The following is a 9890-nucleotide window of genomic DNA, read 5'->3' as shown; positions in this document are numbered from 1 at the left end:
AACAACAGTGTGCTTAATGTACGGCATCATTCTGGCTGTGCTTACACGGATGTAATGATAAGTGTGACTGGTAGATGGCAGTCATACATAAGAGATACTTGTAAACTGCAAGATTATGGCAGTAAGTCTGAGTACAAAAGAGGCCTATGTATTCCAGCAAAACGCAGATATGAGCAAACAAATCTAACTATGCAACGGAATAGATCCCTGTACCGTATTTTCCGGACTATAAGGCGCACGTTTAAAAAAAAAAATTTTCTCAAAACTTAACACTGCGTCTTATAACCCGGTGTGCCTGATGTAGGGAATTTTTAATTCTAAGAGAGATAAAACTCGAATAGAAGTTGAAAATCCAAGAAAATATTTTAAAGACTTGGTCTTCACTTGTTTAAATAAATTCATTTATTTTTTTACTTTGCTTCTTATAACTTTCAGAAAGACAATTTTGGAGAAAAAATCCAACCTTAAAAATGATTTTAGGATTTTTAAACACATATACCTTTTTACCTTTTAAATTCCTTCCTCTTCTTTCCTGACAATTTAAATCAATGTTCAAGTAAATTAATTTTTTTATTGTCCATCCTCATTTTAGCTTCTGTTGTTTCGACAAAGAATATTTGTGAAATATTTCTTCAAACTTATTATGATTAAAATCCAAAACAATTATTCTGGCAAATCTAGAAAATCTGTCAAATCAAATTTCAATCTTATTTCAAAGTCTTTTGAATTTATTTTTTAATTTTTGTTCTGGAAAATCTACAAGAAATAATGATTTGTCTTTGTTAGAAATATAGCTTGGTCCAATTTGTTATATATTCTAACAAAGGGCAGATCGGATTTTAAAATGTCAGGCTTTCCCCTGACAGTTTGTCTATGTTTTAGTTTTTTCCTCTGCATTTGTCTGTTTCCTCCGTGTTTAGTATCTCCTGTCTAGTGCTCTTATTTTGTCAGCTTCCTGTCTTGTTCCCTGAGTGCTGTGTTCCTCCTCAGCTGCAGCTGATTGCCACCTGGCCACACCTGTTGCCAATCAGCCCGCTCCTATTTGTATCTGCTTTGTCTTGTGTCAGTTGCTGGATCATTGTATTGTCGTTGCCAAACATCACTCTTGTCGTGCTACCTGTCATGTCGTTTTGTTACAGCTACTACCTGTCATGCTACATTTTGTCCTGGTCGTCGTGGCGGTAAGCTGTTTCTGTTAGCATTAGTTATTTCCAGTTTTTCTGTTTGCTATCCACTAGCTTCCATGCTAAAGTTCCTTTTTGTTTTTCTAGCTTCCAGTGCTAGCTCCCTTGGTTTGTTATTCCGCCCACGTGCGTGCTTTTTGTTTGTTCTTGTTTAGTTTTAATTAAATCATGTTTTCATATTCTGTGCCCGCCTCCGTCTCTGCATCTCGGGGTTCATCAACAAATAACTCTGACATAAAACATGTCATTAAAATTCTAAAATTAATCTTAATCAGGAAAAATGACTAATGATGTTCCAAAAAAATATTATTTTTTTTTTCAAAAAGAATTGAATTAGCTAGTTTTTCTCTTCATTTTTTTCGGTTGATTTTGAATTTTAAAGAGTCACAATTGAAGATAAACTATGTTTTGAAATGTAATTTTCATTTTTTTCCTGTTTTCTCCTCTTTTAAGTGTTTTTTTCATCATTTATTTTCTACAAAAAACCTTCAATAAAAGGAAAAAGAATATACGACGGAATGAGGGACAGAAATATTCATTTTTATATATATATATAGATTTATTTATTAAAGGTAAATTGAGCAAATTGGCTATTTCTGGCAATTTATTTAAGTGTGTATCAAACTGGTAGCCCTTGGCATTAATCAGTACCCAAGAAGTAGCTCTTGGTTTCAAAAAGGTTGGTGACCCCTGGTTTAGAGACTCTGGAGAAATCAGTGCACGTGACATTGAATGACCGAGACCTTGGATCCCTCAAATGGTTCTGCATCTCCGGGCGGACGTTCTAACCCAGGGGTGTCCAAACTTTTTCCACACGGGGGCCTAGATGATATTTTTTTCATTTTCAAAACCAATACAATATACACTTTTTTTTTTTTTTTTAATTGTTGGGGCTCCCTCAAGTTAGGTCTTAAGGACCTAGAAGGATTTCAGTCTTAAAAGAGGTTCAAAATAAGTCATATATTATTTTTTCGCTAATTTTAATTAATTATTTTTTTTTTTTTACTTTTTACCAGCTTTTGTCGAAACCCTATTTTTTGAGGCAAAATACACAATATTTTTCCCAAAAAGATTTTCAAAGTGAAACATTTAATGTGAATTTATTGGATCCCTAAATAGGTCAATAATTCATAGCAAAAATGATTTGAATGTATCATTATTATTATTATTTTTTTTTTTTTTAGCAAAGACAGATATTAATGTTTGTTGTTGATGAACCCCGAGATGAAGAGACGGAGGCAGGCATAGAAAATGAAAACATGATTTAATTAAAATTAAAAAAGAACAAACAAAAAGCATGCACGTGGGCGGAATAACAAACTAAGGGAGCTAGCACTGGAAGCTAGAAAAACAAAAAGGAACTTTAGCCTGTAAGCTGGTGGATAGCAAACAGAAAAACTGGAAATAACTAATGCTAACAGAAACAGCTTACCGCTACGACGACCAGGACAACATGTAGCATGACCGGTAGTAGCTGTAACAAAACGATACGTAGCACGACAACAGCTACATGTGGCGACGACAATACAAATGACAATACAATGATCCAGCAACTGACACAAGACAAAGCAGGTACAAATAGGAGCGGGCTGATTGGCATATATTTTAGTATTTTTAGAATAATGTGCTGCGGGCCGGTAAAACATTAGCTTGGGGCCACAAATGGCCCCCGGGCCACATTTTGGACACCCCTGCTCTAACCACATGGCCACTGAGTAGGATTCTGGCAAAGTTAAACCTGGTTTGAGTGCCATGTCTGTTATTCATCTGATATTTTTGACTCTAGACCAGTATTTCTTAACCTGGGTTCGATCGAACCCTAATGGATTCGGCGAGTCGGCCTCGGGGGTTCGGCACACACCCGACTCATCGTGTGAATAAAAACTTCTCCCTATCTGCATTTTATGGTATGGGCGTTGCTTCCTACCGGTCTCACTGACATCCACTTCACAGCAGTTTTTAACAACATTTTTAATGCTCGTAGACTTTCTCAAAGTCTCCCGCAGAACGTGACTTTTCAGTCACGTCCGTATCCTCTCTCTCCCCCCCTGCTCTCGGCCGCTCACTCTCAGCTGTGTCTCGCCGTCGCCGATTGCGCTCGTCCTCCGCACCGTAGACAGAGGCGGTGACCTTTGCTTCTGCAGGCGCGCTGGCCACACCTCCCTCCACGTACGGATACCTCCAAACAATGTTCCCTCTACTTGAGCATTGAGTGGAGGACTTGTGAGCGACGTCAGATGTGCACATTGCGGCCACACATACCAGGTTAATTATTTCAGCAGTCATTTCCATGGGATTTTTTTTCTTATATAACATTTTTTGTTTTTCATTAGCTGTGTACTTGTATTGTATGTCTGGGTGGGGTTCCTGCTTTGGAAAGAATTTGTACCACTTTCCGATAGATCCCACTAAAACATTCACATGTTGCACAATGAGATGTAAACATGAGATCATGTGCACGATCCTGTAACTTTCTGTTTGTGAAATATACCTTTATTAGTATGTCTTTAATAAAGTAACGTCATTTCAAGATCAATATTTATAAATCAGGATTGAATTGAGGAAAAAAAACATTTTATTTTTCACTAAAGAGGCCGGGTTCGATGCCTCCAACAAGGTTAAGAACCACCGCTCTGGACATTGCAGGGGAACTCATCCTTCCACTCTGCCGTAAAAATACTCTCAAGCCTCTGACTCAGCCGATTTATACCTTAGTCAACACTTAGTCAAGTGGTTGGACTTCCTTGCTCCAACAAGACTGAACAGTGGCCCAGCCTGGTGAAAATTAGGTCACCTCTGAGTCTTCTTGGGGGGCGCCCGACCCCGCTCGGTGTCGGCGTAAGAGTGGGAGCAATGAAATATGAAGCTGTTTAGGGCAACCTTTTTTTGAGCCAAGGCACATTTCCAGACGCACACCGTCAGCAGAAAACATTAAAAAATGAAACCCAGCAGCCGATATTGACTGTAAAAAGTCGTTCTTGCAAATGTCAGATAGGACTTCACACACCATGCTCTTGAAAAACTGCAAAACACCAGCAGGAAATGTTAAAAAATGAAACAAAAAACCTACGCAGGTTCAAGTCCCACAAGTGCAACCCAAAATGTCGAAAACTCACCCAGCCGAGTCCCACGAGAAGTGGGGGGGATGAAAACGGGAAAAGTCCGCAAAATTCCCAAAATTGTTCAAAATACCTACCCAGGTTCGAGTCCCACAAGTCCGACCACGCAATTCAAAATGCCGAAAACTCACCCAGCAAAGTCCCACGGGAAGGCGGGGAGAAAAGTGACAAAAGTCAGTAAAATGTTCAAAAATCACACCCGGGTTCCAGTCCCACAAGTCCCGCCAAGTCCTGGGATGCCCAAAATGTCCATAACATACCCAGCCGAGTCCCAAGGGGAGGAGGGGGGATAAAAGTTGGAAAAGTCGGCAAAAGTCCCAAAAATTTTCAAAATACCTACCCAGGTTCGAGTCCCACAAGTCCGGCCACTGGCCGCACAACTCCCAGGATGCCCAAAATGTCCATAACACATCCAGCTGAGTCCCACAAGGAGTGGGGGGGGGGGGTAAAAATGGGAAAAGTCTGTAAACGTCCCAGAAATGTCCAAAATACCTACCCAGGTTCGAGTCTCACAAGTGCAACCCAAAATGACCAAAACTCACCCAGCAAAGTCCCACGGGAAGGCGGGGAGAAAAGTGCCAAAAGTCAGTAAAATGTTCAAAAATCACAAGTCCCGCCAAGTCCCGGGATGCCCAAAATGTCCATAACATACCCAGCCGAGTCCCACAAGGAGTGGGGGGATAAAAGTTGGAAAAGTCCGCAAAAGTCCCAGAAATGTCCAAAATACCTACCCAGGTTCGAGTCCCAGAAGTGCAACCCAAAATGTCGAAAACTCACCCAGCAAAGTCCCACGGGAAGGCGGGGAGAAAAGTGCCAAAAGTCAGTAAAATGTTCAAAAATCACAAGTCCCGCCAAGTCCCGGGATGCCCCAAATGTCCATAACATACCCAGCCGAGTCCCACAAGGAGTGGGGGGATAAAAGTTGGAAAAGTCCGCAAAAGTCCCAAAAATGTTCAAAATACCTACCCAGGTTCGAGTCCCACAAGTGCAACCCATAATACCAAAAAACTCACCCAGCAAAGTCCCACGGGAAGGCGGGGAGAAAAGTGCCAAAAGTCAGTAAAATGTTCAAAAATCACACCCGGGTTCCAGTCCCACAAGTCCCGCCAAGTCCCGGGATGCCCAAAATGTCCATAACATACCCAGCCGAGTCCCATGGGGCGGAGGGGGGATAAAAGTTGGAAAAGTCCGCAAAAGTCCCAAAAATGTTCAAAATACCTACCCAGGTTCGAGTCCCACAAGTGCAACCCAAAACGTCGAAAACTCACCCAGCAAAGTCGCACGGGAAGGCGGGGAGAAAAGTGCCAAAAGTCAGTAAAATGTTCAAAAATCCCAAGTCCCGCCAAGTCCCGGGATGCCCAAAATGTCCATAACATACCCAGCCGAGTCCCACGGGGCGGAGGGGGGATAAAAGTTGGAAAAGTCCGCAAAAGTCCCAAAAATGTTCAAAATACCTACCCAGGTTCGAGTCCCACAAGTGCAACCCAAAACGTCGAAAACTCACCCAGCAAAGTCCCACGGGAAGGCGGGGAGAAAAGTGCCAAAAGTCAGTAAAATGTTCAAAAATCACACCCGGGTTCCAGTCCCACAAGTCCCGCCAAGTCCCGGGATGCCCCAAAATGTCCATAACACACCCAGCCGAGTCCCACAAGGAGTGGGGGGATAAAAGTTGGAAAAGTCCGCAAAAGTCCCAAAAATGTTCAAAATACCTACCCAGGTTCGAGTCCCACAAGTGCAACCCAAAATGTCGAAAACTCACCCAGCAAAGTCCCACGGGAAGGCGGGGAGAAAAGTGACAAAAGTCAGTAAAATGTTCCAAAATCACACCCGGGTTCCAATCCCACAAGTCCCGCCAAGTCCCGGGATGCCCAAAATGTCCATATCATACCCAGCCGAGTCCCACAGGGAGTGGGGGGATAAAAGTTGGAAAAGTCCGCAAAAGTCCCAGAAATGTCCAAAATACCTACCCAGGTTCGAGTCCCACAAGTCCGACCACGCAATTCAAAATGTCAAAAACTCACCCAGCAAAGTCCCACGGGAAGGCGGGGAGAAAAGTGACAAAAGTCAGTAAAATGTTCAAAAATAACACCCGGGTTCCAGTCCCATAAGTCCCGCCAAGTCCCGGGATGCCCCAAATGTCCATAACATACCCATCCGAGTCCCACGGGGAGGAGGGGGGATAAAAGTTGGAAAAGTCCGCAAAAGTCCCAAAAATGTTTAAAATGCCTACCCAGGTTCGAGTCTCACAAGTGCAACCCAAAATTTCGAAAACTCACCCAGCAAAGTCCCACGGGAAGGCGGGGAGAAAAGTGCCAAAAGTCAGTAAAATGTTCAAAAATCACAAGTCCCGCCAAGTCCCGGGATGCCCAAAATGTCCATACCATACCCAGCCGAGTCCCATGGGGCGGAGGGGGGATAAAAGTTGGAAAAGTCCGCAAAAGTCACAAAAATGTTCAAAATACCTACCCAGGTTCGAGTCCCACAAGTGCAACCCAAAATGTCGAAAACTCACCCAGCAAAGTCCCACGGGAAGGCGGGGAGAAAAGTGACAAAAGTCAGTAAAATGTTCAAAAATCACAAGTCCCGCCAAGTCCCGGGATGCCCAAAATGTCCATAACATACCCAGCCGAGTCCCACGGGGAGGAGGGGGGATAAAAGTTGGAAAAGTCCGCAAAAGTCCCAGAAATGTCCAAAATACCTACCCAGGTTCGAGTCCCAGAAGTGCAACCCAAAATGTCGAAAACTCACCCAGCAAAGTCCCACGGGAAGGCGGGGAGAAAAGTGCCAAAAGTCAGTAAAATTTTCAAAAATCACAAGTCCCGCCAAGTCCCGGGATGCCCAAAATGTCCATAACATACCCAGCCGAGTCCCACGGGGAGGAGGGGGGATAAAATTTGGAAAAGTCCACAAAAGTCCCAAAAATGTTCAAAATACCTACCCAGGTTCGAGTCCCACAAGTGCAACCCAAAATGTCGAAAACTCACCCAGCAAAGTCCCACGGGAAGGCGGGGAGAAAAGTGCCAAAAGTCAGTAAAATGTTCAAAAATCACACCCGGGTTCCAGTCCCACAAGTCCCGCTAAGTCCCGGGATGCCCCAAATGTCCATAACATACCCAGCCGAGTCCCAAAAGGAGTGGGGGGATAAAAGTTGGAAAAGTCGGCAAAAGTCCCAGAAATGTCCAAAATACCTACCCAGGTTCGAGTCCCACCAGTCCAACCCAAAATGTCGAAAACTCACCCAGCAAAGTCCCACGGGAAGGCGGGGAGAAAAGTGACAAAAGTCAGTAAAATGTTCAAAAATCACACCCGGGTTCCAGTCCCATAAGTCCCGCCAAGTCCCGGGGATGCCCAAAATGTCCATAACATACCCAGCCGAGTCCCACAAGGAGTGGGGGGATAAAAGTTGGAAAAGTCCGCAAAAGTCCCAGAAATGTCCAAAATACCTACCCAGGTTCGAGTCCCAGAAGTGCAACCCAAAATGTTGAAAACTCACCCAGCAAAGTCCCACGGGAAGGCGGGGAGAAAAGTGAAAAAGTCAGTAAAATGTTCAAAAATAACACCCGGGTTCCAGTCTCACAAGTCACAGGACTTGTGAGACTGGAACCTGGGTAAGTATTTTGGACATTTTTGGGACTTTTGCCGACTTTTCCAACTTTTATCCCCCCTCCCAAATGTCTAAAACAAACCCAGCAATGGAGCACAGGAAGGCGGGGAAGAAGAGGGGATTAGGCGGCCAAAATGGTAAAAAAAAAAAGTCCCAATTTTGACCAAAATACCTACCCTGGTTCCAGTCCCATAAGTCCCGCCAAGTCCCGGGATGCCCCAAATGTCCATAACCTACCCAGCCGAGTCCCACGGGGAGGAGGGGGGATAAAAGTTGGAAAAGTCCGCAAAAGTCCCAAAACTTTCAAAATACCTACCCAGGTTCGAGTCCCACAAGTGCAACCCAAAAGGCCAAAAAATCACCCCAGCAAAGTCCACGGGAGGGCGGGGAGAAAAGTGCCAAAAGTCAGTAAAATGTTCAAAAATCACACCCGGGTTCCAGTCCCACAAGTCCCGCCAAGTCCCGGGATGCCCAAATGTCCATAACATACCCAGCCGAGTCCCACAAGGAGTGGGGGGATAAAAGTTGGAAAAGTCCGCAAAAGTCCCAGAAATGTCCAAAATACCTACCCAGGTTCGAGTCCCACAAGTCCGACCACGCAATTCAAAATGTCAAAAAACTCACCCAGCAAAGTCCCACGGGAAGGCGGGGAGAAAAGTGACAAAAGTCAGTAAAATGTTCAAAAATAACACCCGGGTTCCAGTCCCATAAGTCCCGCCAAGTCCCGGGATGCCCCAAATGTCCATAACATACCCAGCCGAGTCCCACGGGGAGGAGGGGGGATAAAGTTGGAAAAGTCGGGCAAAAGTCCCAAAAATTTTCAAAATACCTACCCAGGTTCGAGTCCCACAAGTCCGGCCACTGCCCGCACAACTCCCAGGATGCCCAAAATGTCCATAACACATCCAGCTGAGTCCCACAAGGAGTGTGGGGGATAAAAACTGGAAAAGTCCGCAAAAGTCCCAAAATTGTCCAAAATACCTACCCAGGTTCGAGTCCCGCTATTCAAAATGTCGAAAACTCACCCAGCAAAGTCGCACGGGAAGGCGGAGAGAAAAGTGACAAAAGTCAGTAAAATGTCCAAAAATAACACCCGGGTTCCAGTCTCACAAGTCCTAAGACTGGAACCTGGGTAGGTATTTTGGACATTTTTGGGACTTTTGCCGACTTTTCCAACTTTTATCCCGCCCTCCCCTTGGGACTCGGCTGGGTGTGTTATGGACATTTTGGCCATCCGGGACTTGCGAGGCCGGCGGATGGACTTGTGGGACTGGAACCTCGGTCGGTATTTTTAACATTTTTGGGGACTTTTGCCAACTTTTCTTACTTTTCTCCCCCCCCCACTTCGTTTTGGACATTTTTGTGCATCCTGGGACTTGGGCAGCCGGCGGCGGGACTCGTGGAACTGGAACCCGGGGAGGTATTTTGGTCAAAATTGGGACTTTTGACCATTTTGACCGCCTTATCCCTTCTTTTTTTCCTTGAAAAAATGTGGAGCACCTGCAGAAAACGTTAAAAAATGAAACTCAGCAGCCGATATTGACAGTAAACAGTCGTTCTCGCAATTGTTGGATATGACTTTAAACCGTAACCAAGCATGCATCACTATTTACTAATTACTATTTACTTATCTCGACCCGTGTTTTTCAACCTTTTTTGAACCAAGGCCCATTTTGTTTTGTTGAAAAACTGCAAAACACCAGCAGAAAATGTTAAAAAAAATTAAACAAAATACCTACCCAGGTTCGAGTCCCACAAGTGCAACCCAAAATGTTGAAAACTCACCAGCAAAGTCCCACGGGAAGGCGGGGAGAAAAGTGCCAAAAGTCAGTAAAATGTTCAAAAATCACAAGTCCCGCCAAGTCCCGGGATGCCCCAAAATGTCCATAACATACCCAGCCGAGTCCCACGGGGAGGAGGGGGGATAAAATTTGGAAAAGTCCACAAAAGTCCCAAAAATGTTCAAAATACCTACCCAGGTTC

This window comes from Nerophis ophidion, linkage group LG22 (assembly GCF_033978795.1).
Source record: "Nerophis ophidion isolate RoL-2023_Sa linkage group LG22, RoL_Noph_v1.0, whole genome shotgun sequence".
NCBI lineage: Eukaryota > Metazoa > Chordata > Actinopteri > Syngnathiformes > Syngnathidae > Nerophis > Nerophis ophidion.
The sequence above is the reverse complement of the archived record's forward strand: the minus strand, read 5'-3'. Positions refer to the sequence as shown.